The 27,009-nt window shown below is 36.2% G+C and overlaps 1 long non-coding RNA gene across 1 annotated transcript; it reads right to left on the bottom strand.

Moving 5' to 3' along the window:
• On the bottom strand, positions 1-27,009 carry LOC309848741. The gene is made up of 4 exons (XR_014303252.1): positions 26,898-27,009; positions 25,145-25,244; positions 11,328-11,411; positions 1-308 (listed from the first exon to the last, which is right to left on the bottom strand). It is a non-coding gene; the product is annotated as an uncharacterized lncRNA (long non-coding RNA).

Below are 27,009 nucleotides of genomic sequence, written 5' to 3'. Positions count from 1 at the left end.
TACATTGTCTATGAAACTAATTACTACCATTGACTACTTTCAATATTCTTAGCCCAGACAAAAATAATACAGAAGAGAGTGAATTACCTAAATGTCTCTGAAAATAATCTGCTCAAACTCAGAGAAATAGGGGAGTATTTGAGTGGTACATTCAGTTGAGAATCCAAGAGAACTCTCTTGGTTTCAGCTCAGGTCATGAACTCAGGGTCATGGGATAGAGCCCCATGTTGGGCTTCGTGCTCAGCGTGGAGTCTGCTTGACAATCTTTCTCCCTCTCTTTCTCTCCTTCTGGATTGTGTTGTCTCTCTCTAAAATAAATAATTAAATCTTTAAAAAGTCAAGGAAATAGGAATGCATCTAATAAAGTAAGATAATAAAAGTACTGTGACATATCTGTTATCTGTGGATCAGCTTTTTCTTTCCCCAAAGCCCAACATATTTCTTGTCAACTAACCTTACAGCTCAGCTGCTAAATTATTTCTTATATACACAGGAAATGTAAGCTAATTTGAGTTTTTTCTCAGTAACACACAATGATGTTCTGTTACCAAAAAAAAAAAAAAAAAAAATCCCCAAATTGGATACAAAGGCCTTCTGGATTATTCATAGTTTTGGATAATCCATGCTGCTTCTTTCTGGTAATTGAGAATTATTTGTAAAAACATTCCCAAAATGTGCTAATTACTTAAAATAAAAATACATCTTTCTATACTTGTAAGCAGAATTTTGATATTTATACTCTGGATATTTATGATATAACATCTGTTTAAAATTTCATGTGCTATTTAAATTAACTATGATAGATTAAATAAATTAGTAGGAAAATTTTTTATTAAGCCAGAATAACAAAAATAAGGATGTTTAAAAACAAACAACATCTCAACATGTTCTATTATACCTTGGAAAATGACATTACATAAAGAAAGGTATATTTATTACTTTTTCACAAACCCAAACCACTGAGAAATCCTTTGACCTCTATAAATTGTTTAACTTAATAATTTAGTCCCTTCTTACAAAAAACCTGCATTCACCTCATATTTGCTCACTTCATTGGAACAATAGTCACTCTGATACCTGATATATACACAATTAATCTGTTAGATTGTATATCTGTATATCTGATATACACACAATTAATTTGTTAGAGTTCCTATCTTCTTTAAATAGCTAGCTCTATTCCACAGAGAATGCGATAAGATGATATAAAATTTTTCCTGAGGAATATTAAATATGTTTATAGATCACAGAAATCAATTTCACTGTGATTCAGCATCATATGAAGGTAAATATGTAAACCGTATTAATCACGGTTAGGAATCTTCACGGCTCTCTCAAAGACTGATTGACTTATCTTATTCACTCACCTAGTCCAGAGCATTCACTGGTTCTACTATATACACAGAATTATGCCGATGCTACCTACTTACAAACAAAGGAGCTCGGTACTTTATTGTAAGCTCCATGATGGTGATCAGTGTATGGTACTATGGGAGCAAATAAGAAGAGAGCTCTACTTGGGAAACAAATGAGTGGAATAACGTATGATTGGAAAGATTAAACCCTCCCCCCTCCATGATTCTCTCAGTCTTCCAATATATTTTTGGATTTTCTAAAATTGTTTTTCCTAAAAATGAATCTCATGTTACTTTTCAAATTGAAATTCTTCCTACTGCTTTCCTGGCAAACTTCTTTCATGGCCCATAAGATTCTTCATGATTTCCTCCTGCCCATATCCACAAACTCATCTCTAAATAGTCCTTAAAATATCCTGCACCATAAAGCCAAACGTGAGTTATATTTCCGCAAATTCATCCTTTGATCATTCTTCTGCTTGGAATACTTTTATCCAACTTGCTTAATCTTAAATTTTTAGACTCATGTCAGGCTTCACCAAATGAGGAAAACTTTCCCAGATCTAAAAGCTGGAGCACCAGGGAGGTTTTTCCTGAGGATTTGAGTGAGAGGAAAACATACTTGTTGACTTAGTATTAACAAGGTGAAATTGGACAGAGAGGAGGGCATTCCAAAGAGATAAAAAGGATTATTCAAAGAACCAGTAGGGAGAAGAATGACTTAATCAAGGAATAAAATAAATAATCTTAAAGAACAAGTGATTATGTGGTCTGACATTAAAGCAAAGAAATAGGAGGTCGGAATGAAACCATTCAGGCTTATTGACCACAATAAAGATTTTAGTTTAGTTTAGTTTTGTTTTGTTTTCCTAGAAGCAATGAGAAGCAATTAATAGGTTTTACATAGGAGATGATATCATATTTCATTTAAAAAAAGAACTGAAGTGTGAGGAATGGAATATAATGAAGCCAGAAAAAATATGAAGAAACTAGAAGTCCAAATAAGAAATAAAATAGCCACTGGTCTATGTCCATTTTTGTGCCAGTACCATGCTATCTTGGTGATCACAGCTTTGTAGTAAAGCTTGAAATAAGGCAACATAATGTCCCCAGCTTTTTTTTTTTTTCTTTTTCAACATTTCCTTAGCAATTCGGGGTCTCTTCTTGTTCCATACAAATTTTAGGATTGTTTTTTCCAGCTCTTTGAAAAATGTTGGTGGAATTTTGATCAGGATAGCTTGAAAGTATAGATTGCTCTAGGCAATATAGACATTTAAAAAAATGTTTAATCTATTTTCAGCATAACAGTTTTCATTGTTTTTGCACCACACCCAGTGCTCCACCTTACACCAGTTAGAATGGCCAAAATTAGCAAGACAGGAAACAACATGTGTTGGAGAGGATGTGGAGAAAAGGGAACCCTCTTACACTGTTGGTGGGAATGCAAGTTGGTGCAGCCACTTTGGAGAGCAATGTGGAGATTCCTCAAGAAATTATAAATAGCGCTTCCCTATGACCCTGCAATTGCACTACTGGGTATTTACCCCATAGATACAGATGTAGTGATAAGAAGGGCCATCTGTATCCCAATGTTTATAGCAGCAATGGCCATGGTTGCCAAACTGTGGAAAGAACTAAGATGCTCTTCAGTGGACAAATGGATAAGGAAGATGTGGTCCATATACACTATGGAGTATTATGCCTCCATTAAAAAGGATGAATACCCAATTTTTGTAGCAACATGGACAGGACTGGAAGAGATTATGCTGAATGAAATAAGTCAAGCAGAGAGTCAAATATCATATGGCTTCACTTATTTGTGGAGCATAACAAATAGCATGGAGGACAAGGGGAGATGGAGAGAAGGGAGTTGAGGGAAATTGGAAGAGGAGGTGAACCATGAGAGACGATGGACTCTGAAAAACAATCTGAGAGTTTTGAAGGGGCGGGGGGTGGGAGGTTGGGGGAACCAGGTGGCAATATAGACATTTTAACAATGTTTGTTCTTCCAGTCCATGAGCATGGAATGGTCTTCCATCTTTTTGTGTCTTCTTCAGTTTCTTTCATGAGTTTTCTCTGTAGTTCCTTGAGTACAGATCCTTTACCTCTTTGGTTGGGTTTATTCCCAGGTATTTTATGGTTCTTGATGCTATAGTAAATGGACTCGATTCTCTAATTTCCCTTTCCATATTTTCATTGTTAGTGTATAAGAAAGCAATTGGGTTCTGTACATTGATTTTGTATTCTGCCACATTACTAAATTGCTGTATGAGTTATAATAGTTTGGGGGTGGAGTCTTTCGGGTTTTCCAAATAAAGTGTCATGTCATCTGTGAAGAGAGAGAGTTTCACTTCTTCTTTGCCAATCTGAATATCTTTTATTTCTCTCTGTTGTCTGATTGCTATTGCTGACTTCTAGGACTATGTTGAACAACAGTGGTGAGAGTGGGCATCCTTGCCGTGCTCCTGATCTCAAAGGGAAGACTGTCAGATTTTCCCCATTGAGGATGATATTCACTGTGGGTTTTTCATAGATAGATTTTATGAAGTAGATGAACGTTCCCTCTGCCCCTATACTTTGAATCATTTTAATCAGGAATGGATGCTGTGTCCTGTCAAATGCTTTTTCTGCATCAATTGAGAGGACCATGTGATTCCTTTCTCTTCTCTTACTGATTTGTTCTATCACATTGATTGATTTGTGAATGTTGAACCAACCTTGCATCCCATGGATAAATCCCACCTGGTCATGGTGGATAATCTTTTAATGTGCTATTGGATCCTATTAGCTAGGATCTTGTTGCTAATCTTAACATCCATATTCATCAGGGATATTGGTCTGAAATTTTCCTTTTTTGTGGGATCTTTGCCTGATTTGGGGATCAGGGTAATGCTGGCTTCATAAAATGAGTTTGGAAGTTTTCCTTCTGTTTCTTTTCTTTTCTTTTCTTTTTTTGAAACAGATTCAGGAGAATAGGTATTATTTATTCTTTCTATGTTTGGTAGAATTCTCCAAGGAATCCATCAGGTCCTGGGCTCTTGTTTTTTGGGAAGTTTTTGATCACTGCCTCAATCTCGTTACTAGATATTGGTCTATTCAGGTTCTCAATTTCTTCCTGATTCAGTCTTGGAGGTTTATAGGTTCCCAGGAATGCATCCATTTCATCTAGGTTGCTTGACATATAATTATTGATAATAATTTCTGGTGATTGTTTCTATTTCCTTGGTGTTAGTCATGATCTCTCCCTTTTCATCCATAATTTTATTAATTTGAGTCCTCTCTCTTTTGGGTTAGTTTGGCCAATGGTTTATCGATCTTATTGTTTCTTTAAAAAAAAAAGAGCTTCTACTTTTATTGATATATTCTACTGTATCTCTAGTTTCTATCTCATTGATCTCTGCCCTCATCTTGATTATTTTCCTTCTTGTGGGTGAGGTTGGCTTAATTTGTTGTGATTCTTCAGTCCTTTAAGGTGTAAAGACAGCTAGTGTATTCTGGATTTTTCAATTTTTTGAGGGAGGCTTGGATAGCTATGTATGTCCCCCTTATGACTGCCTTTGCTTTATCCCATAGATTTTGGATCAAAGTATCTTCATTCTCGTTGGTTTTCATGAAGTGTTTAAGTTCTTTGCTTTCTTGGTTGATCCAAAAATTCTTAAGAAAGGTGGTCTTTACCTTCCAAGTGTTTGAATTCCTTCCAAACTTTTTCTTGTGGTTGAGTTCAAGTTTCAAAGCATTGTGGTCTGAGAATATGCAGGGAATAATCTCAATCTTTTGGTATCGGATGAGACCTGGTTTGTGACCCAGTATGTGGTCTATTCTGAAGAAAGTTCCAGGTGTACTTGAGAAGAATGAATATTCTGTTGTTTGAGGGTGGAATGTTCTGTATATACCTATGAGGTCCATCTGGTCCAATGTGTCATTCAATGCTCTTGTTTTTTTTATTGATTTTTTGCTTGGATGATCTGCCTATTACTGAGAGTGGCATGTTAAGATCCCCTACTATTAATGTATTCATATCAATATAACTCTCTATCTCAATTAACAATTGTCTTATGTAGTTGGCTGCTCCCATATTGGGGGTATAAATATTTACAATTGTTAGATGTTCCTGGTGGATAGACCCTTTAACAATGATGTAGTGTCCTTCTTTATCTCTGGCTATAGTCTTTAGTTTAAAATCTAATTTATCTGATATGAGAATTGCTACCTCAGCTTTCTTTTGAGACCTACTGGCATGAAAGATGGTTCTCCATCCATTCACTTTCAGTCTGGATGTATTCTTAGTTCAAAATGGGTCTCTTGTAGACAATATATGGATGGGTTTTGTCATTTTATTCAGTCTGCAACCCTGTGCCATATTATAGGAGTATCTAGGCCATTCACATTGAGAGTGATTATTGAAAGATACATTTTTATTGACATCATGTTGCCTGTGAACTCCTTGTTTCTATAGATTGTCTCTGTAAATTTCTGTTCTATGACACTCTTGGGTTCTTACTTCTTTTGTAGAACCTTCCTTAATATTTCTTGTAGTGCTGGCTTGGTGGTTTTATACTCTTTTAAACCTTGCCAGTCTTGGAAGCTTTTTGTCTCTCCATCCATTTTGAATGTCAGCCTTGCTGGATAAAGTATTCTTGGCTGCATGTTCTTCTCATTTAATGCCCTGAATATGTCTTGCCAACCCTTTCTGGCTTGCCAGGTTTCTGTGGACAGGTCTGCTGTTATTCTGATGGACCTTCCTCTGTACATAAGGAATCTCTTCCCCCTAGCTGCTCTCAAGAGTTCTTGTCTAAAATTATGATCCATCAGTTTCACCATCAGGTGTCTTTAGGTCTTTCTAGATTCTATGATCTTGGGGGGATAATCTTTCTGTCTCTAGGACATGAACACTGGTTCCATTCCCCAGATTGGGAAAATTTTCATGGAGAATTTGTTCAACTATATCTTCTAGTCTTCTTTCTTTCTCCTCCCACTCAGGGATCCCAGTAATTCTAATGTTGGAATGTTTTATGGCAACATTTATTTCCCTAATTCTGTTTTTTTTTTAAGGATTTTTTTTAAAGAGTTTTATTTATTTATTTGACAGACAGAGATCACAAGTAGCAGAGAGGCAGGCAGAGAGAGAGGAGGAAGCAGGCTCCCCGCCAAGCAGAGAGCCCAATGCGGGGCTCGATCCCAGGACCCTGGGATCATGATCTGAGCTGAAGGCAGAGGTCTTAACCCACTGAGCCACCCAGGCACCCCTTCCCTAATTCTGTTTTCATGGCTTCTAAACTGTTTGTTCTAGGCCTCCTTCTGATCCTTTCTCTCTATCATTTTGTTCTCTAAATCACTAATTCTATCTTTTGCCTCAGTTACCCTAGCTGCTAGAGAATTTAGGTCAGATTGGATCTCACTGATATCATTTTTAACTTCTTCCCGGTTAGCTTTCACTTCTGCCCTAATCACTTCCATGTTGTCATTAATGGTTTTCTCCAACCTAGCCATTGCCTGGATAATTGTTACCCTAAATTACCTTTCCAATATACTGTTTATGTCCTTATCAAATAGCTCTGATGGAGAGGGAAGTCTGAATTCTTCCTCTGTTGAGAATTCCTCCTCCTAGTCATTTTGGTGAGAGGTGGTCGAGGGGATGTATAGTTGAATATGTCAACTGTGGAACAGAGTAGAGAGCCCAGATATGAACCCTCAACTCTGTGGTCAAACAATCTTTGAAAAAGCAGGAGAAAATATACATTGGAAAAAAGACTGTCTCTTCAATAAATGATGCTGGGAAAATTGGACATCTATTTGTAGAAAAATGAAACTCAACCATTTTCTTATCCCATACACAAAGATAAAGTTAAAATGGATAAAGGACCTCAATGTGAGGCAGGTTTCTATCAAAATCCTAGAGGAGAACATAGGCAGTAACATTGGCCACAGCAACTTCTTTAAAGATATGTCTCCAAAGGCAAAGGAAACAAAAGCAAAAATGAACTTTTGAGACTTCATCAAGATCCAAAGCTTCTGCACAGCAAAGGAAACAGTCAACAAAAGTAAGAGACAACTCATGGGATGGGAGAAGATATTTGCAAATGCAAATGACACTACAGACAAAGGGCTGATATCCAAGATCTACAAAGAACTCAAATTCGACACACACAAAACAAATAATTACATCAAGAAAAAGAAGACATGAACAGCACTTCTCCAAAGAAGATACACAAATGGCTAATAGATATGAAAAAATATTCATTATCATTAGCAATTGGGGAGATTCAAATCAAAACCACATTAATATATTGCCTTACACCATTTAGAATGGCTGAAATTAATAAGACAGCAAATAATAAGTCTTGGAGAGGATGTGGAGAAAGGGGAACCCTCTTACACTGTTGGTGCAAGTTGGTGTGGAATGCAAGTTGGTGCAGCCACTTTGGAAAACAGTGTGGAGATTTCTTAAGAAATTAAAAATAGAGCTACCATATGACCCTGCAATTGCACTCCTGGGTATTTACCCTGAAGATACAGATGTAGTGAAAAGAAGGGCCACCTGTACCCCAATGTTTATAGCAGCAATGGCCACAGTTACCAAACTGTGGAAAGAACAAAGATGCCCTTCAATGGACGAATGGATAAATAACATGTAATCCATATATACAATGGATTATTATTCCTCCATCAGAAAGTATGAATACCCAACTTTTGTATCAACATGGATGGGACTGGAAGAAATTTTATGCTGAGTGAAAGAAGTCAAGCAGAGAGAGTCAAATATCATATGGCTTCACTTGTGGAGCATAAGGAATAACACAGAAAATATTGGAGTTAGAGAGAAGTGAAATGGGAGAAATCAGAGGAGGATACAAACCATGAGATACTGTAGACTCTGAGAAACAAACTGAGATTTTTGAAGGGGAGGGTGGTGGGGGGTTGAGTCAACCTGGTAGTGGGTGTTATGGAGGGCACATATTGCATGGAGCAATGGGTGTGGTGCATAAACAATGAATTTTGGAGCACTGAAAAAAAAATAAAAAATAAAATAAAATAAGATAAAACATAAAAAAAAAAAAGAAATTAAGTAGCCAGATGAGGATAGAATACTGTATGTGGAGACAATGAAATGGAGAGTAGGAAGTAAAAGTGAAATCAGTAAAATTTAATGAGAGATGGGGCACTGCAAGTGAGGAAGAAAGTTGTGTCAAGTCAATAGGACAGATGTGATTAGAAATTTGAAGTTGAAAAATGAAATCAAGTATAATCTGAAGAGGTTGATGAAAGACAGTTTATAGTAAGGGTAGAAGAAGCACATGAAGTATAATAATTTTCAGAGGTTATTATAAAAGGTAAAGTCCTGTTTAGGTTTTTGAAGTTTAAACTACATTATGGAATGACCAAGATGAATGAAAATCCCAAAAGGAAAGTGGAGTGATGTAAAGTTACAAGGCAGCTGTATTGGAAGAACAGAATTGAGTGATAATGGCGACTGTGTTGAGAAGTTCAATAAATCATTGACATTGTTATTAAAGGAACTATAAATGATTAAGCATGAAGAGAGGAAGCAAGTGAGCCAGGTGTTGAAATCATCAAGGAAGATGGAAGGATTGCATTGATCATTTGGGAAAGATGCAAAGCGAAATGGCATGACTTCAAATAAACAGTGAGAACTAAGTTGGAAGAGGGAGAGCTAAACGTTTCAGTATGAAGTGGCAGCAAATCAATAGTCTGGAATTTGTACCACAGTATATTGGCTGAGTGGATACAACCCCACCTTCAGTTGAGTTGTGCAGAGTAGAAGATGGCAATATAATCACTTTTGTGCCATATCAACATCATATACTTTAGCACTCTTAATTGCAAGTTACAGTATACATTTCAAATTTAACCTTTTTTTAAAGTTTTTAAAGCAGAATTCTGTGTTTCTTATAATTGAAAGTCTGCCTTTGGGAATATCATAGTACAGGTGTTCAGGTGATGAGCCAGTTTCTCTCCCTCTCCTTTGCTATAAGTGTCAATGGCATGAGGGCTCTCTAACATGGCGGCAAGGATAATTTTAGCAGATTGAGGATCTACATGGTACTTAGTTCTCCTTTTTTTCACCTGTCTCAGTACCAGAAAATATTATGGGAAAGACTTCTACTGGTCTTTTTGCATGACATTTTCAGAGAAGGAAGAGTAGTCCCAACTCTCAAAAACATTTATATGAAATGTATAAATCATTCATATATAATGAACATTATATAAAACATATAAAATATAAAGAGTTAACATTTCTAAACTGAACTCATCTTTACTTAAAAATATTTCCTTATCTACATGATTTCTTAATCACCTTATTAATTTTTAAATTTATTTTTTAATTTATTTAATTTAATTATTTTAAAAATACATTTTAAGTGACACTTTAATTTTTTTTTTTTCCTATTACCCAAGCAGACGATCTGGGAGTCATTCATAATGCTTTTGACACAAGAAAAGTAATTTACGTTTAGTTAGAAAAGCACTGGAAGAAAAATATTTAGATGTAGTTAAGGCTTATAACATAGACAAGGAAGGTTTTTGAAGTTTGTAACCACTGTCATGATATTAATGGTTTTCTTGCATTTAGGGAACAATGAATCCCAGAAATATTTAGTACTGTGACTGCTCTTTTAGCAAGTTATTTTCACACAGTGGTTAAGATAATAGAGTATTTGGGCACCTGGGGGGCTCAGTTGGTTAAGCATCTGCCTTCAGTTCACATCATGGTCCTGGGCTCCCAGGATTAAGCCCTGTGTAGGGCTCCCTACTCAGTGGGAAGCCTGCTTCTCCCCTTTCCTCTGCTGCTCCCCCTGCTTATGATCTCTTACTCTCTCTCTCTGCCAAATAAAATCCTAAAAAGAAAAAAAAAAAGATTAAATAGTGTATGGCATCAACAAACTTGACTCTGGATCTTAAGTCTACTAAACCACATTCTGTTCAACATCGGGCAAGTTTCTTTGTCTGTAGAATGGAAACAATTACTGAATCTTATTCAGAGATACCGTGTGAGGACAAACTGACATGAAGCACAGAATTTGTTGTATATAAGGTTTGGTTCATGGTAATACCATGAAATATCAAAGGTCATCATGTTATTATTAGAAATTCTCTCTTCTTTGGGATTTGGTCTTTTCTCTCTGTTACAGTCTTAAGGTGAGGAGTATGCTGTTATGTTGTTTAAGAACAGCACATGTTTCTGTGTGAATGGCCTCGTGGTGTCAAGGAGGCTAGGTTCCCACTACCGTGCTAACAGTTATAGCTAATCCTTTAGATCATTTTATGCAGACATCAAAACAATGGAGAATGGCATCAGCTTGAAATCTGTTGCTTATCTGCAGGGCATTACCCTCTCTTCAGGCTCAAATAAAAAACATAGGAAAGGGGAAAACTGTCATGTTGCAGAATATAAAAATATCAAGAAGAATCAGAAAATGGAAGAAAGAAGTAAATTGAGGTAAATCTTCTGGGATCCATCTTTAGCTTTGCTCCAGTGACCTGAACCTTACTTTTTGTGGTGATCCACATTGCTCTGCCTACCCACCTTCCTTCTCTGACTCTTTCTCCTTCTAAGTTTAACAACAGGACTAATTAAGTGCTTCTGGGACAATGTAGTAACTAGTCAAACCCAATTTGAATTGTTTAATCAATAAAGCAAATATGCCTTCTGCAAACTATATTAGTTTTGCTTTTTACCTCCATCTAGGAAAAGTCGATGTATGTACTCAAGTAGAGCTTAAAAGATAGTACAGATAAAAATACCCATTGCAACTGGTGACTCCTTTCTTGTGTGATACACCCAAGTGCAAATAAAAGGTTCATTATCTTCTGAGCATGAATTAAACAAATATGTACGAATGATACAAAGTCAAACTACCTTCAAGTAATCTTGGTCCTATGCCATGAGAATCGATTTAGACAATGTAAACAAATCACATTATGTAAATAAGTGTTAGAGTGGAGAATCACCTTTTTCTTCACCTTGTGTTTCTCTGCTGAGGGAAGGTAAATACTGCAACACAACCTTGGTCTTCTTAGCTTCTTCCAGTATTCCTAACATGGACAAGATGAGCGAATTATCTGATTGATAAGTGTTGATGCAGGAACCGAGTAAACATAGTTAGCATCTGCACTCTTCCTTCTTAGAGGGAATCTGTTTACTTCCAGAGACAGCACATCTTACTCTATGCTAGTCCCTTTTCTAAGCTTAGCTCAGGGTTTATCAACCATGACACCCAATGACATTTTAGACCAGGCAATTCTTTGTTTTGTGGATGCTGTTGGGTATTGTAGGCTGTTTATCAGCATCTATGGCTCATAGCTACTAGATGCCTGTAGCATGCCTCCATTTGTGAAAACCAAACCTTTCTCAGATTATCTCCAAATGTCCCCTGAGGGATGGGCAGGGAGCGGGGTGGATTCCAGTGGGGAACTACTGCTTTGAGGCTTGCCTTTTAAGGGAGCACTGCCTGATTGAATGGGTGACTCAGCCTAATACCTAAGCAATATCCACACCCAACATGGGGCAGGAACCCACAAGCCCAAGATAAAGAATCTCATGCTCCATAGACTGAAACAGTCAGGTACCACTCACTTAATTCTATTTAACCTGAGCCAAATTTTACAGTAACTCTACCAGCAACAAAGTTGATACTTTAATTTCTTTTTATATTACTCCTTGGTCTCTCAAACAGTCCAAACTCTAGAAGGGGTGTTTGTTATGGGCCTTTTACAACTTCAGTTAAGGAAAACACAGTTTTTATTTGTTTGTTTAAGAAAAATAGCTATGGATGGACTTTAAGTCAATTGATGGGAGGGTGGAGGTAAAATATTTTAAAATGCTAGAATAGAATCTTTACTGCCAATGTTAATAATTTGAGAGCCATATCTTTGTTTATTAAGCAGACTTCCTTCCTTCCTTCCTTCCTTCCTTCCTTCCTTCCTTCCTTCCTTCCTTCCTTTTCAAATAACTTCTGTCATTAACATTTATTTCAATTAAGGAAATGTGAATTTAGAATTAACATAAGGTAAAACCTTTTCAAAGTATTTGGCAAAAGAAATACTATTAAGAGTTAGACTAAAATGATGGTGGCACCTGCACTGGGATTAGGGTGGCAAGTTTTGACCAGAACATGGTCAGAGAAAGGATACATTTTTCTAGCCTCACGTTGCCTGGGAACAATTTCTCAACACTGTGGAGATTAATGGATGAGAGAATAGACTCCAACATCAGACAGGCTTGGGTCATTTATTAGCTCTGTGACTGCATTTAATATAAAAATTTCCTCTCATATTGTTTTCTCACCTCTAAAAGAGGCTAAGACGAGTACCTCGTTCATACATTTTTATTTTTGAGGATTACATTAGATAATATGTGTCAAGTACTCATCAAGCTATCTGGCATATAGGAGACACTAAAAAAAATTACAGCCATTATTCTAATTCACACTCAAAATGATGACAACGGGACAAGTGTCTACTCATGATGTGCTCAGGGCAGAAAGCAGAGTGATCCTTGAGACTTGGGATCCACAGAGAGGAGACTATTCAGGATGCCAGACCACAGAGCAGGGTGGTTGTTCTGCCAGCATGGCCGGGCAAGGCGATAGTAGAGATGCAGGAGACTGAGGCTCCATGACCAGCACAAGCATGATGCAATCATGCCAACATGAAGCGTGTGAGAGGGGCAGTTTCCAACCAATACAGGAAAAATAAATCACAGAAAACATTATCATCATTAGTTACCCCCGTCAGCGAGAAAAATGTGGGTTTGTGAGAAAGGACGTGTGGATGTTAAGTGAATAGAGATGGTGTCAAATAAAGCTCTGAAGGTGACCTACTTTAGAACTTTTTCTGTTTCACCAGAAAATAACCAGAGATCATAAGAGGAGAGCATGATGCCACACAGACAACCGTGTCAGTGCTGAAGTCTATCCTCTAGCTCCAAAAGATTTAGAACCTCATCAATTTGACAATGATTCGTGAAGAAAATTCACAATTGCTGTGCTTATTGATATAGTCAATATATAGAATATACAGTTTAATTTACTAGTAACTGTTTGGATGGCTATCACATAACTAATTTTTGAAAGGACTCTTCTCTAAGTGTTGTTAAAAATGATAGAGGGGCTTAAGGAGACACAACCAACCACGTAAACACAGGAAGTGTGCATAACAACTTTTCTCAACTGTGTCTGATGCTGTATTGATAAGAGTTGCACAAGTGGTGCCCACGCCGGGGATTTCTGCCAGATAACCCATTCTTGCAGTAGCAGGTTAGAGAGACTTTTCCACATTGTTCTAAGTGGGATCAATGATCCTTGGGGTATAACCTTTTCCCTACCTGCTCATCTGGTAAGACATTGAAACAAAGGTAGATAACAAGCGACAAATCGGGTAGGACATGTCTAGTAGCATGCTGGTATTCTGCTTTTTTTTTTTCTGCATACATCAGATTTTATTTGTTCACTCTAACTCCCTCAATAGTCCTATTGCAAGAAGAATAGGGAGTTGTCATGGAGAAAAGGTAAAAGGAAAGGAAATCACAAAAGTTAAGAAAAATTTCTATACATTCTACCCTTTGGAAAGAAGAAAGAAAGTGACATCTTTGACTGTTTAATTTCAGTTTTCCCAATTCTCTCTCAATAGGCTATCATGCAATTCAGTACTCAGGCACAAAGATTGTGCTGTTACAACTTCCTTATGAATAGAAGGAGTTCTGTACTCTATGGAAACAGAAAAGGCAATGTGATTACCCTTCTCTTTTATCTTAAGATTCCTCTTGCAATTTGAAGAATTCAAGGTACTACAGTTCAAGTTTAACGTAGTCCCATCCCTGCCTTCATTTCACATGGGAAGAATGTTAAATTGAAACCCAGCAAGAAGTTAAAATTTAGCCTTAGAAAATATTTTTTACTTTAAACAAAATCTGTAAAAATATAATGCAGCATATAAGTAAGATAAAGATCTTATTTTATCTTATAGATCAATTCCATCATTGTCCGTGTAAATTCATAGTTTTGAGGGAAACGTGTAAAATGGATGTTTCACTATTAAAATGTCACCATGATGACCCACAACTATCAGATATGAAAAAAAAGTATATCAAAATACTGTACTTAGAGAGTAGTGAACTATATTTTTTAAAACTCTAAATAATTTTGTCAAACTGCTTTGACCTGGTTTGATAGCTGAGTTTCTCAAAGGACTTTGAGACAGTGAAATTTCTGTCATTATTGTAATTTTATGTATACACACAATGTAAAATGGAGAAATGGAGTCAAAACTTAAGCTCAGATCATGGCTTATCTTTCTGAGCTTTGGAATTTAGATGTCTTGAGATGATTTAAAACAAAGGAACAACCAGAAAGCTACTCTGAATTCTTTTTGTTTTTATTTGTTTGGAACCACCTCCATTGTTATCATGTGCTCACTGTTGTGCTGAGTTCATAAAATATCTTTTTTTGAAAACAATTTTATTTATTTATTTGACAGAGAAAGAGAGGGAGAAGCTGACTTCCTGCTGAGCAGGGAGCTGTATGTGGGGCTAGATCCCAAGACCTTGGGATCGTGACCTTAACCCAAGGCAGACACGTAATCGACTGAGCCATCCAGGTGCCCCAGAAAATATATTTTATTTAACAACAATATCCACTGATTTACTCTAACCATAAATTAGGCTAAAAAATAAACAATAAAATTATATTTTACTCTAGGAATAAAACTTCAGTATTCCTTAGATTTGTTTCTTATACAAAGTATACTGTGTCTTAAGACCTAACTGAGCATTGCCCATTTGCTTACAGAAAAATGGAAGAGTTAAGAAGGCTGGGATGTGGAATTATCCTAAAACATGTTCTTTCTGGTCTCTGTGGACTTGTGTAGGCAGTTTCCTTTGGCTAGAACGTCTTCTACTCGATTCAATACTACTCTTTTCTATACTTAATTCAAATGTCACTTCTTCTTTTGTAAAACCTTTCTCTGCATTGCAAGGCCAGATTATATGTGTTTCCATAGCACTTTGGGAATGTGTAGAGTGTGTCAATTTCCCTGGTTTAAGTACCATCTGTCTTGACTAAATTGTTAGCTAAGTCTTATGCATCTTTATGCCAGTCTTCTCTTATTATTCATCCAATAAATAGTTGCTAAATAAATGTAAAATGAAACGTTTGTGCATCTTGGATAGTGAAATTGACAAGGAATATGATGCAGGTACCAATGCTGAAAGAAAGTTTAGTCTGGAAGAAAGAGCATAACACACACACACACAAATTGTGATACATGGTGATACTTTTGTATCATTTATCTCTAAACTCAGAAGTCATTCTATAAAACCATCTCTTAATATATCTCATGTTCAATCAGTTATGATTTTGACAATTGTACTCTGACTCTAATTCTGCCCCCTTCCTCAGCCTATCAAATGCTAGAACTCTTGTTCTGGATCTAACTTGTGATTTTGTAGAGACATTTGTTGCTCATTTTACATATACCTTTCCAATATACAAAACAAATATGCTTATTGCATATTTGATTTTAATTTTAATATATATCTGGATTTTATCTGTTTATAATTTCATCTTTCCCTTTTTTAATTGAAAATTTCTTGTGAAATTCTCACTTTGTATCCTGTACTATGTTAAAAGATATAAGGGATATAAAAACAAGCTTATATCACCAAATACCTATCATTGAGGTTCTTATACTTAGGTAAAAAGAAAAGAGCAAATGTAAGTCAAAGGAAACTGGGACATGATGGGAAATTTATAAATATTTGTGGAATGACTGAGTAAAGTTTAACTTCATAAGATAAAGATCACAAGCACAATGGTAATGTAGAAATGAAGGAAATCAATGAATACTCAAGTGTCAGTAAGGAGAATGCTAGATGTCAGAGTTAGGGCAGTTTGGGAAAGTAGATGGTTGAAAAAAGAGTCTAGATGACAAAAACAGTGATCCCAGATGTGACAACCTTCAAAAAAGAGACATAAACACTGGGGCAGAATCTAAAATCTTCACAGAAACATTCCAGAAATGACCATACTGTAGAGAAATGTTTTAATATCTTCTAAGCTTACATACTTTGCTTTCTTCAGCATCCTGGCTGGCCTTGACCTTGGATTTGTGTGTAGACCTTGGATCCCGCATGCTTACTTGGACCGAGTGCTGCTTGCTCTGGTTTTTCTGTACCCAACCCTATCATGTTCCTTACTCATCACTGACTTTATGGATTCGAGTTTTGGCATGTATTTTATGCTTCAACTGGTATGCCATAAGTGTCCTGAGAATATATTTTTTATTAAGTTTTGATAAGAATTGTAAGCTGAAACTTGGGCCAGTTTGAAAAGCACAAACCTTGTACAATTCAACAAGAGAAGTTTCCAGAAAAAAACGAAACAAGGAATCTTTTACAGGCTGGGTCAGAAAATGGCATCTATTAAACTCACCTGACAGAATTGTTGCTTTTAGTCCATAAGGGAGCTGATGAAAAGTAAAGTGCAAAACACACACAGAGTACATGGGCCTTCACAGAGAGGTATCAGTAATTAGGGGGATTTGCTTGTGTGCTACAGACGGGACATGCCAGAACCATATAATGGGAATGAGTTTGTATTGTGTAATTGGTTTCTTGCTAGAAAAACTATCACTGTTTTCATTTTCTGAGCATGGCTGTGGCTCCAAGCTTATTCAGTGGTAATGGTCTGCATTCTGATAGGAGCAGGAATAGACATGACATTCACGAGCAGGACAGGTTTCTCTTTTAAAGAATAGAACTGAACTGCCTTTGACAACATATTTCTAGAAGATGTTCATTTACGGCAAGGGGGGAGTTTACGCGTGATTTGCTTTGCTGATATATTCACCTAACACTGGTGGGTGGATGTGAGTGGGAAAATTGCCCAATTTTAGTTTTCTGTTAAAAACTGAGTCTGCTGGATATGCTCATTTACAATGGCTAGATTCAATCCTCTGAAATGGTTAAGAGTGAACAGACGGGTGGAGCGACATTAGTGGAAAGCAACTGAACATTCCAAACAGTGAGGAAAAGTAGGGAAATTTTCACCCGTATCATTCCATAATTTTATCTTTTTTTCTTTTTTTTTAAGCTGAAACATTGAGAGGATTATATTTCTACCCTAGGTCTCTTCTACATGTGTCTTTATTGTCCTCATTACCCTCTTTTAATTTTAAAGCTATTGATTCAACACTGACTGGGGAAGAAACTTGGCCAATAACTTTATTGTAAAATTAAAGTTATATTTTCTTTCCTGCTTTGCTTCATTACATGTTACTTATATAATCAAAGAATAGACAATATCTGGGACCCCGATATTGATGGGGACACTCACTTTACAGGAATTTGAGGCAATCATCAGATTCATTATATCTAAATTGTGCATCTAAATGATGGAATAGAGAAAAAAGGAGAGTAGATGGAGAGAAGGATAATATATACTTAATATTCTCAGAATATATTTTATGGAAGACTTAAAAACCATTGAGAGCCAGCAGCTGCATGCAGAATTTAGCAGACTGTTCAAATGGAGAAAGATGGATTTGTACATCTGTATCTACTCTGGCCGCAGTCTGACTCTCGTGGTCATGACTGATATCCCCTAGCCTCTAGGGCAACATTCAAATGCATGGGCAGAAACAAAATAGAAATGGTTGAGTTTGGAAGAAGGCATTTATGAGACCATTGCAAACAGCTCATTTAAAAGGTTTTCAAAATATGGTTGTAATATTGCTCAGTCACTTCATTCTGAAGACTCTTAAAAGTCACTCGCCTCAAAAATTGTAAGCTCATAAACACTGTTCTATTTCTTTCTTTTGTGGTTCTGCTTTGTTAGTTTCAACAGTGAAAAATCACAGTGAACAAGATTGGTCTCTGTGAGCAAAGACCTTAAATTTTACTTTGTGTCCAGGAGCCAAATCATTAAATACTACTATATATTTACTATATATTAATATGTAATACTATATACTGATATGTATATACTAAGATTTAACATATCTAAAAAGATGTCAAAATCTGGTGTTGATGCTATGGAGATCACTATGTTTGTCAATGAGGTCTGTCTGCCAATAAATTTCCCTAATTGCTGATAGCCCTCAAATTCTACATATTGTTTTGAACTTTCCTTTTTTATTTTTTCCCCCAAGCTTTCTGGTGGACTAACACAAAAGAATGTGGAAGTTTCAAATATTTTTAACTGCCCAAATGTTTATTACATAATATCTTTTTGATGTCTGTTTTTACTAGCCACTCAGCTAGAAGTTTCTATTTGATATATCATTACAAATAATTTCAGAAAGAATAAGAATGGTTCTCAGCTTTAATATTTTGTGATATTGCTTAGATTTTGTGGCTGTTTGTACTGTTGCATGTGGGTTTTTAAAAAATTAACTCTATTATTAGATAGGTAATCATTAATAGGGCTCCAATATATAAATAAAATAAGTTAAAAATTTACTCAGTTGCTTTCCTCATTAAAAACAAACAAACGACAAGATGGGATTGGGAGGGAGACAAACCATAAGTGACTCTCAATCTCACAAAACAAACTGAGGGTTGCTGGGGGGAGGGGGGTTGGGGGAAGGGGGATGGGGTTATGGACATTGGGGAGGGTATGTGCTATGATGAGTGCTATGAAGTGTGCAAACCTGGTGATTCACATACCTGTACCCCGGGGGTTATATTATATGTTTATAAAAAATAAAAAATTAAAAACAAACAAACAAACAAATGAACAAACAAACAAAAAACAGAAAAAACTTCTAGTATTGTATTTTGTATGGGTGGCCTTCTAAATAAAGATGCTTTGTGACTTAATAGGCATGTAAAATAAATTAATTAATTAATAGATAAAGTCAATGGTTTTCACATTAAAAAAGACTATTATATATATTCAGACTTGTTCTGAAGTTTGACTTTATTATATTCATATGGTAGCTTCATATAAAAATACATCTATTCTGACATATTTTGGAAGGTGCTACAAATTTATAACTTTGAACTATGTGGTTTATAATGGGTAGACTTTAAGGCAACCTCATGTTTCGCATGTTCATACCTATTCATACCTATGTATGCTCAAATTATTCATACCAATGTGTAATCTTCTTTCTTTGAGTGTGAGAGGCAACTGTGACTTGCTTCTAACCACTAGCATGTGGAGGAGGTAATGGCATGTTATATCATCTATGGAAGTTCCATCTTGTTAGCTGACTTAGTCTGGAAACTCTCTTTGCCAGTGTGATGAAGAAAGTGGCTATATTAGGAAAGATCACATGGATAAAGTTGGTGGGTAGGCTCTAGGAACTCTAGCACCGTCTCAGAGTTGAGGACTCTCTCCAGCCAACAGCCATCAAGACACCAAGCCCTCAACTATACAGCCTCAAGAAAACAAATTCTACCAACCATCTGAAGGAAAGAATAGACAATCTGAAGTAATGTCTTCCCTAAGCAGTTCGCCAATGAAAACATAGCCTGCTAAACATCTGGGATTTCTGATACATCCAACCTGTGACAGAGTCAGTAAATGTTGTTTTAAACATCTAAGTCTGTGGTGAATTTGTTAACACAGGAGCAGTTAACCACACATCAATAAGTTCATATTTAAAGACTTGGCAATGTAAAAACAATAGTGAAATTAGACAAAAGTACAAAATGAGATGAATGTGAATTAACATGAGAGAAAAAATAAATAAGAGGAGACATTAGTATTGGAGTAAGCAATATAACAAAACATATGTTGTATTGTCACAAAATATATCTACTAAATACATACTAGTATAATGCAGTCATCCTTGCATAAAATGTCAACATATAAGGGTAATAGAGTTATAAAAGAGAGCAAATATATCTTGTGTGGCTTTCATTCTTATTTTCCTTAAAGTTAAAAATAAGAACTATTGCTAAAGATTATGCTGTATGTAACTAATATGTCCTAAATTATAACTATTGGCTCTATTGGGTCTTTAAAATTTATCATTTTTAATACCTATGTTATTTAAGATTTATTTGTTGTTTTAGTGGTACACAATAAATGCTGTGTTAATATTTTAGCATTTCCCTCATCTACACACAGGGATAGAAATTATGATGTGGATGAAGGACACTGATGATTCACTGGTGGAAGGGGGGGACCATAGGGAAAGGAATGGAGGGGCTGTAAATAGAAACAGACAAGCAAGTATTCTCTTGGCGTTGATGTCTGTTCTCACATTTTCCTGGGCCCCTTACACTGGCACAGCTCTGCTGTTTCTTTTTTTTTGTTTTTGTTTTTTTTAAGATTTTATTTATTTATTTGACAGAGAGAGATCACAAGTAGACAGAGAGTCAGGCAGAGAGAGAGAAAGGGAAGCAGGCTCCCTGCGGAGCAGAGAGCCCAATGCGGGACTCCATCCCAGGACCCCGAGATCATGACCTGAGCCGAAGGCAGAGGGTTAACACACTAAGCCACCCAAGCACCCCACAGCTCTGCTGTTCTTGATAAGCCCACCAGGTTGAGAGTTAGATCCATAGTCTGGGAGAAGGACTGCTTTTTTCTTATTTCTGTTTCCGTGTGTGTGTGTGTGTGTGTGACTTTTTTCTCTACCTAAGTGTCGGAGCTCAGCAATGTAAGAGCTCAGTGGTATGGACATGGGGAAAATGGCCTAAGGTGCTCATTTAGACTGCTTCTGGCTTAGGCTCTAGATGAGTAGCTCAAAGAGAGAAAACATCACCTAAGCCCGTTCAAGCACCCCAAATATAGTTTTTTTTAATTAATCTTTTTTATTTCAGAATACTTTTTGAGTATTCTAAAGTGTGAGTGTAGGATAGAGTTCCATATACACCCACTTAACTTCCCATTTAATTTACATATTAGAAAATAAGTAAATAAATATATATTAGTATATTATCATAATTAATGAACTGGTATTGATGCATTATTATTAACTAGGGCTCATTTTTTTTAATATTTCTTTAGTTTTTTCTACTCTAAAATCCCATACAAGATATCACATTGCAATTAGTCATCACATCTCCTTAGGCTCCTTTTGGCCATAGATTCTCTCATATTTCCCTTGTTCCCTTTCCTTGTTTTTCATACCTTGACAGTTGTGAGGAGAACTGCTCACATATTTGTGGAATATCCCTCAACTGGGATTTGTCTGATTTGTTTCCTATAATTAGACTGGGGTTATGGGTTTTTGGTTGGAAGACTGCAGAGATAACTTCTGTTCTGATCACATCATACGAAGAGTACATGAATCGACATGACTTATTGGTGTTAATCATGGTTACCTGGCTGAAGTGGTATTTGATAGATTCCTCCACTGTGAAGTTTTTCTTTTTCTTTTTCTCTTTTCAAAGTGTCTTCTTTTGAAACAAACCACCACGCATTCCATACATAAGGAGTGGGGAGTTCTATATAAACTGTTCACACTGATAAGCATCAGGTAAAATCCTTATTTGAGATACAATAGAATGAGATAATGTAGACATATCTCCATAGACATATAATATGTAAGTTCAGCCATAACGTATCTATATATTTTATCTATATATCTATCTAAGAACTATTATGTTTTAAAGATTTTATTTATTTATTCATTGACAGAGAGAAAGAGCACAGACAGGGGGAAGAGAGGAGGGGAAGGGAAAAGCAGGCTCCTCATTGAGCAGGGAGCCTATGCGGGGCTCCATCCCAGGACCCTGGGATCATGACCAGAGCTGAAGCCAGTCACTTAACCAACTGAACCAGCCAGGCATCCTTCTAAAAACTATTATTTTCTAAGCTATATGCACTTGAATAGTAAGGTTGAACTCCAGAGACCCAGAGAGGTATAGAAAGCTTTTACTAGGCTGTACATTTTAAAACCATCTTATGAAACTTTGTTAAGTCAGTAATATTGCAGAAGCAGTAGGATAAACTGAAAAGAAATAACACCATGAAAAGGAAAAGGAAGAACATTCATGAAGGAAATCAGAAGCAAGAAGGACTCTCTGGACTGGCGAAGTCTATAAAGAAAGAGCTATAAAGGACACTATCTTAGGAGCCCTATAGTTAATAACAGCAACCAAACAAAATTTGTGGGTTATTTAGAATCAACTAGAATCAAAAACATTTTAAAATAAAAATATGTAATAAATTTTTTTACAATCAAACATACATGGTACTTGGGATATAGATAGATAGATGTGTGTATACACACATGCACACATTTATATGCTAAAGACATTGGTGTAAAGAGTTTATACCATTATAGAAGAGGTGGGTTTGTATTGTTCATATCGTTTTACAATCCATACCATTGTAAACCTGTGTACTGGCTCATGTACGTGAATAATGTAGAAGTAAGAAAGGCTTGAGCCCTAATCTGATGAGGGATTCATCTCTGTTTCTTTAACATTTCTTTATTTTGTTCTCTTCCTTTGTCCTTAGGCTGATCTCCTCACAGTTAAAAGTAATTAGAAATAACAGCATCTTCATTTTCCCATAGGTAGAGAAGAAACACTTCTTATCTAGCTATTCAAAGAATAGTCTTGTAATTCTTCCACAGTTGAGCTGATCATTTTGGCTAGGGGAATGGAATCTGTTGGCTGGTTTAACAGACCTTTTACCAAACCACTCTTCCTCTCAACAGTCACCTCCCAAACTCCAACTGCTGGTGGATTTCTTCATGAAACACAAGGGCTCAATTCTAGACTTACCCATACCCTAACAAAATTATAGAGAGTGTTAGGGAGGAGAAAATATAGTGATCAAATATAGAAAACTTTCTATGTCTTGATGTATCCGGGAACATTTTTCTGCCTATACTAATATCTTTTTAGCTGTGAAAGAACTACCTTATATTTTCTCCTTATTACCCAGAGAATATGACCTAGGTAGTTAACTCTAATTTATTGATCTATAGATCACATGTTTTCAAAATCAGATCTTGTCATATACTGGATATATCATTATTTTAGAAAATTTTAACAGGATGTCAGTACACTGAGAACATAGTAATGATTCTGATATTACCAATTATATATATATATATATATATATATATATATATATATATATATACATACTGTTTGAATAAAGCAAACACCTGGTTGCATGAGTGGATTGTGAAGTCAGGTGTGTAACTTTTTTTTTTTTTTCTTTGAAAGAGTTTAAGCGTTTAAGCTTTGGATGCAAAAATCACATTTTTGTGTTTGGTTTTCTCATTTTCCAACTTGTAAAATATTTCCTAGTGTATTTCTTAGAATAAGAATGGAATAATAATTAAGTTAATACTTTTGTCTTTAGATTAGGCAAATATAAATATGAACTAATCCACTTTTGGATGAGTAATAGTTCAGACAATGATATGTTTATTTAATTTGTTTATCACTTGTAAATGTCCATTGATGTACTACACACCTAACATCATTGCTACCATATTATTTAGCATTAATATGGCACATTGAATTTTCAAGATGCTATAATCATTAATTAGCCATACTTCATAACACTCCTTTGAGATAATATAGTGATATAGAAAATTAAGTTACAGATAATTTAGGTTGCTGACCTAAAGGAATTACTACTCATAAATGAATATATTGTAAATTAGTGGTTAGTAATCTGTGGAATTATTGAGCTTCTTGCATTGATATATGCAAATATAGATAATAATTCAAAAAGTATGTTTGTTATAGCTATGCCATTTCTGCCATGTTATTTAGTATTATGACATTTGTATACTCTCAGAACGTCTAAAATGAGAGGTTTCCAGACCTGGGAAGAAACTGAGGAACGTGAGGGTGTGTGGAGTTAATTGAAACTTGGGTACAAGAAATGGTGTCATCTGAACAAATCACTATGCAGAATTTAAGGGCCGGCTGAGAGCCTCAATGGGGAAGTTCTGGGAAAATGAGAATGTTTTGCAAATAGACCTTTTAAAAGTGCTCATCTCAGTAGCTGTATCAGATGTTGTAGACTTCTATCATTTTTTGTTTAAGTGACCAGCTACTTTATTACTATCTTCACTGTTCTCTATTGTAATCTCTGTGGGATATGTCGCACCTTGAAATACTTGTTCATATGTGAGTTAAGACGTTTGATTAACTCTTTTTTTTGTTTGTTTTCAGATAGTTTAGCTTGACCAGCTGTCCTGTCTCTGCTCCTTCATGGTAGTTACTATAAGAGATTATAAACTGTAACTCGTCTGCTTGCAATAAATCAGCAACTTGTAGGGTAAGCAAAAAGACTTTGGGGACAGACTGGGGCATGTTAATAGTATCTAGTACTGGGGAAAAAGGAAGGTACTTATGATGTTTCAGAGATATAATGAGAGATGAGAGGATCCCAGCCTGTGTAAAATTCCTGCTGTGGTGGGAAAAGATATTCATGGCTTAAAAGAAGGGAGTCACTCAAGTTACTTCGAGTAATGAAGAAGCTGTTTTAAGAATAACTATTTAGACAAGAAAAAAATGCATAATTAGGCCATGAGTAGATAGAAATTATAATATTGCAGAGCAATAAGAGAATTTAGAAACCTACTTTTTTTTTTTTTTTCCCTTGCAGGGAGTGGGATCTCAGGCAGTACATAAGCTGTAGATCAGACAGAATTATTAATGATTATGGTTTCTGTTCTAAAACAATTCATGATCCTCCAAATTTTTATAACTCCACCCTTTTGCTACTAGTTTACTTTGTCTTGTTTTCCATTGTGCACAGATACTTGATTTGCCATATAGTTCCTATTTACTCCTAACTCTTCTTTCCTCATAACTCCAGCATGAATCTTGCTCTTCACCTTACCTGACATAAAGTATTTCAGGGTATTCCTTGAGCGGGCCTTTCTAGATTTATCTTCTGCTAAAAGCCACTTTATTGCTCCTACGTTTTCCATTTCAAGTTCCTGAAAGATAAAATATGATCACCTAGTTGATCTGTGTTTTCTCTTCAGTGGATTGACCAAGAAACCATGGATCTGGAAATCATCTCATTGTTTGGTTTTCTATGGCTTTGAGAGTAGGGTTGGGGTGTCAAGTGATAAAAAATATGTCTGTTTAGATTTTTCTTTAAAAGTTAATAGTAAAGAAGCTCAAAATGATCAACTTATTTCGCATAAAAAAATGGCTTCAGAACAATGTAAAGAGTGCCTATGATAAGAGCTTGTAAAACATAGAAGGGAAATACAAGGAGGTAATAAATGACAAAGGGGAAGTCAGAGACATTTTCATACAGACAATCTACTTGAGTTAGAGTTGAGTAGCCATTTTCCAGGTCCTTAAGTAGGCAGAAGAGCTTTTCAAAACGAGAGAACATATGCCAAGGTACAGAAACAGAAAACGTTTTTATACCTTTGAGAAACCATAAATAGTTTTGTCTGGCAGAGGAGGTAAAGTTCAGGAATTGTCAGGAATCATTTGCAGTAAAAGTTAAGGACCAGATAATGGAGATCCTCTACATCAATCAAAAGATTATGAATTTTATCCAATGAGTGATATAGAAACATAGAAATGTTTTAAGTGGATAGGTGTCACACTTAGATATGGATTTTCAAAAAAGTATTCTGGGAATACACAAGACTGAAGATGAGCTAGATGGGTAATGAAGTAGGTATCATTCGCAATGGTGCTGTCAAAAGAACAAGAGAATGGGATGGCAGAGATGGTTGGAATGAAGATGTAAGGATAAATCAAAAGCTGCTAGTGAAGAATCAGTGGCCCTTTCTCTGTGCAATCACCATGGTGGCTGGAATCCTATACGCATATCCTGAAAATTAGAAGAACTTCAAGGCCCTCATTGCAGCTCAGTATGGTGGGGTTCAGGTTGGCATGTTGTCCGTAGCTCCCCACTTTGACTTTGACCAAACCAACTACATCCCTAAATTTCTCCATAAATTTCCAGCAAGTTTCCAGCACTTTAAGGTAACCATGGATCCTGTGTATTTGAGAGCAATGTCACAGCCTACCCTGTGAGCAACGAGGAGCTGCCAGGATGTACTCTAAAAACAACAGGTGACACATTAGGTGAACTTTGTTGATAGCAGCATAGTGCCACCAGCCAGTCAATACCTTCCACGTTGGGCTTCATGTGCCACAACAAGCAGGATACAGAGCATGGAAATGACCCAACAACTTTGGGGGTTGTTGGGTGCTCACTTGAAAACAAGGACTTTTTGATGGAGAACACAAGATGTTGGCTAACATCACAGTTGTCTGAACCCCGCAGTGGCTCCATCAACAAGTCCTGGGGCTTTCTCTCATCCAGACCTCCGCCAATATTAGCCACTGGTTCCTTATATGCATTGACTAGTCCCACTTCCAGACTGTTCGGGGAAAGGTGAAACTCTTTCCCAGAAGGTGAGAAGATAGCCCAGTTTGATGTTAAAATGTGGGCAGACATGTAGCCTAAAATGGATACCTCACAGAAAGTGAAAGGCTCACCAGAGAAAAGCAGAATCCCCAGCCAGAGTGTAAAGAGGACTGTCCCTGTTGCTGAGGAGATGGATGAAGATAATCAGGTACTGCCTGCTAAGTCGAAGGCCAAGAACTCCTTTACTCACCTGATCAAGATGACCTTTATTTTGAATGGCTTTATGTGCAAATGCTCCAACAAGGACACCCTTTCTGTGGTACTGCTGTAGTTTGATAAGGATGGCTGATCCCTATGATACT

The sequence above is a fragment of the Mustela nivalis genome, assembly GCF_964662115.1.
Source record: "Mustela nivalis genome assembly, chromosome: 15".
In the NCBI taxonomy this organism is placed as follows: domain Eukaryota; kingdom Metazoa; phylum Chordata; class Mammalia; order Carnivora; family Mustelidae; genus Mustela; species Mustela nivalis.
This window is presented reverse-complemented; position numbering and strand designations above follow the sequence as displayed.